We start from the raw sequence: 8,206 nt of genomic DNA on the forward strand, positions 1-8,206 counted from the left end.
AGCACACAGTTGCCCCAGGATGCGATGTCACAGCAAATAACAGATGTGAAGACAAACAACATAGCCGGCCGGGGTGGCCGAGCGGTTCTAGGCGCTTCAGTCTGGAACTGCGCTACTGCTACGGTCGCAGGTTCGAACCCTGCCTCGAGCATGGATGTGTGTGATGTCCTTAGGTTAGTTAGGTTTAAGTAGTTCTAAGTTCTAGGGGACTGATGATCACAGATGTTGAGTCCCATAGTGCTCAGAGCCATTTGAACCATTTGAACAAACAACACAGACAAGCCTACGCACTTAAGGTGGAGAGTGAAGATAGCAGCATTAATTTTCTGCGCAAGATTTCGAATGTGATACTTCCAAGAATTCGATAGTAGACACTGGAAGGTTTCAGACAGATTATATAATGGTACGAAACAGGTTTAGATTCAAATGGTTCAAATGGCTCTGAGTACTATGGGACTTAAAATCTGAGGTCATCAGTCCCCTAGCACTTAGAACTAGTTAAACCTAACTAACCTAAGGACATCACATACATCCATGCCCCAGGCAGGATTCGAACCTACGACCGTAGCAGTCGCGCGGTTCCGGACTGCGCGCCTAGAACCACGAGACCACCGAGGCCGGCACAGGTTTAAGAACCAGGATTTTAATTGTAAGCCATTTCCAGGGGGAGCTGTGGATTCTGACCACAATTTATTGGTAATGAACTGTAGATTAAAACTCAAGAAACCGCAAAAAGATAGGAGTTTAAGGAGATGAGACCTGGATAAACTGAAAGAACCAGAGGTTGTACAGAGTTTCAGAGAGAGCCTTAGGGAACAATTGACAAGAACAGCGGAAACAAATACAGTAAAAGAAGAATGGGTAGCTTTGAGACATGAAATAGTGAAGGCAGCGGAGAATTAACTATTTAAAAAGACGACGGCTAATAGAAATCCTTGGGTGACAGAAGAGATATTGAATTTAACAGATGAAAGGAGAAAATATAAAAATGCAGTAAATCAAGCAGGCGAATGGGAATACAAACGTATCAAAAATGTGATCGACAGGAAGGGCAAAATGGCTAAGCAGGGATGGCTGGGGGACAAATGTAAGGATGTAGAAGCACATATCACTAGGGGTAAGGCACATACTGCCTGCAGGAAAATTAAAGAGACCTTTGGAGAAAAGAAAACCACTTGTATGAATATCAAGAGCTCAGATGGAAAACCAGTTCTGAGCAAATAAGGGAAAGCACGAAGGTGGAAGGTTCAAACGACTCTGAGCACTATGGGACTGAGGTCATCAGTCCCCTAGAACTTAGAACTACTTAAACCTAACTAACCTAAGGACATCACACACATCCATGCCCGAGGCAGGATTCGAACCTGCGACTGTAGCGGTCGCGCGGTTCCAGACTGAGGCGCCCAGAACCGCTCGGCCACACCGGCCGGCAAAGGTGGAATGAGTATGTAGAAGGTGTATACAAGGACGATGTACTTGAGGGCAATATTATGGAAATGGAAGAGAACGTACATGAAAATGAAATGGGAGATATGATACTGCATGAAGAATTTGACAGTCGAAACAAGGCCCCGGGACAAGACAATATTCCATTACAATTACTGATAGTCCTGGGAGAGCCAGCCGCGACAAAACTCTTCCATCTGGAGAGCAAGATGTATGAGATAGCCAAAATACCCTCAGACTTAGAGAAGAATATAATAATTCGTATTCCAAAGAAAGGTAAGTGTTAACAGGTGTGAAAATTACTGAACTATAAATTTAATAAGTCTTGGTTGCAACAAACTAACATGAATTCTTTACAGATGAATGGAAAACTGGTAGAAGCCGGCCTCGGGAAAGATCAGTTTGGATTCCGCAGAAATGCTGGAACACGTGAGGCAATACTGACCCTACGACTTATCATAGAAGATAGATTAACGAAAGGCAAACCTATGTTTATAGCATTTGCAGTCTTAGAGAAGGCTTTTGACAATGTTGACTGGAATACTCTCAAATTATGAAGATGGCATGGGTAAAACACAGGGAGCGAAAGGCTATTTACAAATTGAACAAAAACCAGATGGCAGATATAAGAGTCGATGGGCACGAAAGGGAAGCAGTGGTTGAGAAAGGAGTGAGACAGGCTTGTAACCTATCCCCAATGTTATTCAATCTGTATATTGAGCAAGCAGTAAAGGAAACAAAAGAAAAATTCGGAGTAAGTATTAAAATTCATGGAGAAGAAGTAAAAACTTTGAGGTTCGCCGATGACATTGTAATTCTGACAGAGACAGCAAAGGACTTGGAAGAGCAGTTGAATGGAATGGACAGTGTCTTGAAAGGAGGATATAAGATGAACATCAACAAAAGCAAAACAAGGATAATGGAATGTAGTTAAATTAAATCGGGTGATGCTGAGGGAATTAGATTAGGAAATGAGACACTTAAAGTAGTAAAGGAATTTTGCTATTTAGGGAGTAAAATAACTGATGATGGTCGAAGTAGAGAGGATATAAAATGTAGACTGGCAATGGCAAGGAAATCGTTTCTGAAGAAGATTTTTTGTTAACATCGAGTATAGATTTAAGTGTCAGGAAGTCGTTTCTGAAATTATTTGTATGGAGTGTAGCCATGTATGGAAGTGAAACATGGACGATAACTAGTTTGGACAAGAAGAGAATAGATGCTTTCGAAATGTGGTGCTACAGAAGAATGCTGAAGATAAGGTGGATAGATCACGTAACTAATGAGGAGGTATTGAATAGGACTGGGGAGAAGAGAAGTTTGTGGCACAACTTGACTAGAAGAAGGGATCGGTTGGTAGGACATGTTTTGAGGCATCAAGGGATCACAAATTTAGCATTGGAGGGCAGGGTGGAGGGTAAAAATCGTAGAGGGAGACCAAGAGATGAATACACTAAGCAGATTCAGAAGGATGTAGGTTGCAGTAGGTACTGGGAGATGAAAAAGCTTGCGCAGGATAGAGTAGCATGGAGAGCTGCATCAAACCAGTCTCAGGACTGAAAACCACAACAACAAACATATTGAGCAAGCAGTAAAGAAAACAAAAGAAAAATCAGAAGTAGGAATTAAAATCCATGGAGAAGAAATGAAAACCTTCAGGTTTGCCGACGACATTGTAATTCTGTCAGAGAGAGCAAAGGACCTGGAAGAGCAGTTGAACGGAATGGACAGTGTCTTGAAAGGCGTTATAGGATGAACATTAACAAAAGCAAAACGAAGATAATGGTATGTAGTCGAATTAAATCAGGTGATGCTGAGAGAATTAGACACTTGATGAGTTTTGCTATTTAGGAAGCAAAATAGCTGATGATGGTCGAAGTAGAGCAGATATAAAATGTAGACTGGCTATGGCAAGGAAAGCGTTTCTGAAGAATTTGTTGACATAGAGTAAAAATTTAAGGGGCAGGAAGTCATTTCCGAAAGTATTTGTATGGAGTACAGCCATGTATGGATGTGAAACGTGGACGATAAATAGTTTAGACAAGAAGAGAATAAAAGGTTTGGAAATGTGGTGCTACAGAAGAATGCTGAAGATTAGATGGGTAGATCACATAACTAATGAAGAGGTACCGAACAAAATTGGGGAGAAGAGGAATTTGTGGCATAACGTGTCTAAAAGAAGGGATCAGTTGGTAGGACACGTTCTGAGGCATCAAGGGATCACCGATTTGATACTGGAGGGAAGCGTGGAGGGTAAAAATCGTAGAGGGAGACCAAGAGATGAATACACTACGCAGATTCAGAAGGATGTAAGTTGCAGTAGGTACTGGGACATGAAAAGGCTTGCACAGGATAGAGTAGCATGGAGAGCTGCACGAAAGCACTCTCTGGACTGAAGACCACAATATCAACAACTTCCAAGAAATGTTGAGTCTTAGATAGGTAAAACAAAAGGACGGTCAAGCTTATCAGCTTTTGACCCAAAAGGCCTTCATTCGAATTCGACAACATACACACACATTTGCACAAGCGCAATTCACACACACACGACCACTATCTCTGGCTGCCTAGGCCAGACCCATCCTGGATTTTCCATTGTTTGATACTTCCAAGAAAGCTTATTATCTAGCCTCAGTCCCGAGAATTTAGGAAGTTCGAGTGCACTAACCATTTTATCACCTTTGGATAATAAAATTACACTATTTCAATCGTTCCGAGTCACGAACTGCATGTATTCTATTTTGTTGCAGTTAAGAGTTAATCTGTTCTCTGAGAACCAAGAGATGGTCTTACCGTCTACTCTATTGGCTAGATCACTTACTTTACGTGTCGTAACGCTTTATTTAATAAAAATTTTGAAGTGAAAAACTTTCATTCCCTGAACGCAGTTTTCATTATACAACTAAAGCATGATGATTATTATCGGTTGATTTCTATAACCATCTTCAGATCGTTCAAACCGTAAAAAAGAGTTGAACAGGCATTGAAAAACATCATCAATAGCTACAGTCTTACAATAATTCGTATTATACGCCAGCAACACCATGACAGTATATAGTTAAAAGCTTCATCGTGAGCGAGCCACGTTGTAAACCATATACTTACAAGGAGCAAATAATAAATAAGGAAAATGTCCAGCTGCGTTAGTAAAAATTGCATCGAATGCACAGCTGATATAGGGAGAAAGCATATGCAACCATAACAAGAATAGTCGGCAATTCCATAGCCTTGCTCAATTAGGAGTGATACATCATGACGTATAAAATAGTCATCCCTACAAAATGTCCACAAGCTGAAGTTTAAATGCACAATTCAGTTAGTTTTGACGTGTGTAACCAGCGTGGTTGGTAGTGTGACATTTTACTTTTTATCTTCAACTTGTTCACATTTTATAAGCATGACTAATTCATTCGCCATAATGGATCACAGTGGTTCATGGTGTAGATTCCTGTTGTCATGTCCTAGTTCATGAACCACGGGAAACGTATGAGCGGCCAAGTATGTGGTCCTGACAGTCGGGTTACCAGTTACTTTGGAATAAGGCTGGGCATCTCGGACATATTCTGAGTCGTGGTCACCGTTGTGCTCAGACGGCAAAGACTACCAAATCCACCAGTTAGTCCCTCAACCGTTAGGTGTAAAACTCAATGGGACCTGGGGCAACCTGCTTCCCTGGTACTTTAAATATGATGCTGCCAACAATCAGAGCAAAATGCCTCGGACCTTTGGAGGTGACGGAGTCCCACCTCTAATTGACAAACCAGGGACTCCTAAGATACGACTCGGCAAACGAATGGTAACCAGATGGGGAGCTATTAATATTAAGTGAGATGGGGTTGGACGTTTTAGCTGTTAGTGACACTCGGATAAGCGGTGAGAAAGAAGAGGAAGTGGGAGATTACAAGGTCTACCTGTCAGGAGTCAAAGCAGGAACAGCACAATGGGGTGTAGGGCTTTACATCAGGAAAGAAATGGAACCCAGCGTAGTTGCAATAAGGTATGTAAACGAACGACTGATGTGGATAGATTTGACAGTATCTAGCAAGAAAATTAGGATTGTGTCAGTATATTCGCATTGTGAAGGGACAGATCAAGTCAAGATGGATAGTGTTTATGACAGTGATGTAGTTGTTAGAGTAAAGGACAATGACAGTGTTCTGCTCATGGGTGATTTTAATGCTAGGATTGGAAATCGAACAGAAGGGAACGGGAAACACTGCTTGGCTTTCTGTGCCAGTATGGGCTTATTAATCACAAACTCCTTTTTTAAACATAGGAACATTCACCGGTATACTTGGGAAGGCAGGGGAACCAGATCCGTCATTGACTATATAATAACAGATCAGGAATTCAGGAAGGCTGTGAGGGACACACGTGTATTCAGGGTATTCTTTGATGCCACTGATCACTATATAATCTACAGTGGAATTGGTATTGTGAGGCCGAAAGTGCAGGCGTTCAGGTCCATATGTAGGAGGATAAGAGTGGAGAAACTTCAGGATAAGGAAATCAGCCACAAGTACATAAGTGTGATCTCAGAAAGGTACCAGAGGGTTGAATGTAGTCAATTACAGTCATTGGAAAAGGAATGGACAAGGTACAGGGACACAGTACTAGAAGTGGCTAAAGAATGTCTTGGAGCAGTAGTGTGTAAAGGTAGGATGAAGGAAACAGCTTGGTGGAATGACACAGTCAAGGCAGCCTGTAAAAGGAAAAAGAAGGCGTATGAAAAATGGCTACATCTAGAACTCAGGTAGACAGAGAAAGTTATGTTGAAGAAAGAAACAAAGCCAAACACATAATTGCAGCATCCAAGAAGAAATCTTGGGAAGACTTTGGAAACAGGTGGGAGACTTTGGGGTCAAGCTGATGGAAAACCATTCTGGAGTGTAATTAGCAGTCTTCGAAAGGGATGTAAGAAGGAAATGACAAGTATTTTGGACAGGTCAGGAAAACTGCTGGTGAATCCTGTTGATGCCTTCGGCAGATGGAGGGAATATTTTGAAGAGTTGCTCAATGTAAATGATAACACGATCAGTAAAGTTTCAGATTTCGATGTACAATGGGATAGGAATGATGATGGAAATAGGATCACATTTGAGGAATTGGAGAAAATGGGCAATATATTGCAGCGCAATAAAGCGGCTGGGGTGGATGAAATTAAGTCGGAACTCATCAAATACAGTGGAATGTCAGGTCTTAAATGGCTACACAGGATAATTGAAAAGGCGTGGGAGTCGGGACAGGTTCCATCAGACTGGACGAAAGCACTAATCACACCAATCTTTAAACATGGAAACAGAAAAGATTGCAACAATTACAGAGGTATCTCTTTAATCAGCGTAGTGGGTAAAATCTTCTCAGGTATTGTTGAAAGGAAAGTGCGAGTATTATTTGAGGACAAATTGGATGAAAATCAGTGTGGGTTTAGGCCTCTTAGAGGTTGTCAGGACCAGATCTTTAGCTTACGGCAAATAATGGAAAAGTGTTACGAGTGGAACAGGGAACTGTATCTATGCTTTATAGATCTAGAAAAGGCATATGACCGGGTTCCTAGGAGGAAGTTATTGTCTGTTCTACGAGATTATGGAATAGGAGGCAAACTTTTGCAAGCAATTAAAGGTCTTTACACAGATAGTCAGGCAGCAGTTAGAGTTGACGGCAAATTGAGTTCATGGTTCAGAATAGTTTCAGGGGTAAGACAAGGCTGCAACCTGTCTCCACTGTTGTTCATATTATTTATGGATATATGTTGAAAACAATAGACTGGCTGGGTGAGATTAAGCTGGGTGAACACAAAATAAGCAGTCTCGCATATGCGGATGACTTAGTTGTGATGGCAGATTCGATTGAAAGTTTGCAAAGTAATATTTCAGAGCTAGATCAGAAATGTAAGGACTATGGTATGAAGATTAGCATCTCCAAAACGAAACTAATGTCAGTGGGAAAGAGATATAAACGGATATAGTGCCAAATAGGAGGAACAAAGTTAGAACAGGTGGACGGTTTCAAGTACTTAGGATGCATATTCTCACAGGATGGCAACATAGTGAAAGAACTGGAAGCGAGGTGTAGCAAAACTAATGCAGTGATCGCTCAGCTACGATCTACTCTCTTCTGCAAGAAGGAAGTCAGTACCAAGACGAAGTTATTGTGCACCGTTCAATCTTTCGACCAACTTTGTTGTATGGGAGCGAAAGCTGGGTGGGTTCGGATTACCTTATCAATAAAGTTGAGGTTACGGATATGAGAGTAGCTAGGATGATCGCAGGTACTAGTGGATGGTAACAATGTCAGGAGGATGTCCACAATGAGGAAATCAAAGAAAAACTGGGAATAAACTCTATAGATGTGGCAGTCAGGGTGAACAGACTTAGGTGGTGGGGTCATGTTACACGCATGGGAGAAGCAATGTTACCCAAGAGACTCATGGGTTCAGCAGTAGAGGGTAGGAGGAGTCGGGGTAGACCAAGGAGAAGGTACCTGGATACGGTTAAGAATGACTTTGAAGTAATGGGCTTAACATCAGAAGGGGCACCAATGTTAGCACTGAATACGGGATCATGGAGGAATTTTATAAGGGGGATTATGCTCTAGACAGAACGCTGAAAGGCATAATCAGTCTTAAATGATGATGATAATGGATCACACTTTTGTGAGCTAGCTAAGGGACAGCTGACACTTCTTTTTACCGTTGCATACACTTCTCACTATATCTCCTGTACAAATTTAAATAATGGGCATTCGATGCAATTTTCAC

This window comes from Schistocerca americana, chromosome 4 (assembly GCF_021461395.2).
Source record: "Schistocerca americana isolate TAMUIC-IGC-003095 chromosome 4, iqSchAmer2.1, whole genome shotgun sequence".
Taxonomy (NCBI): Eukaryota; Metazoa; Arthropoda; class Insecta; order Orthoptera; family Acrididae; genus Schistocerca; species Schistocerca americana.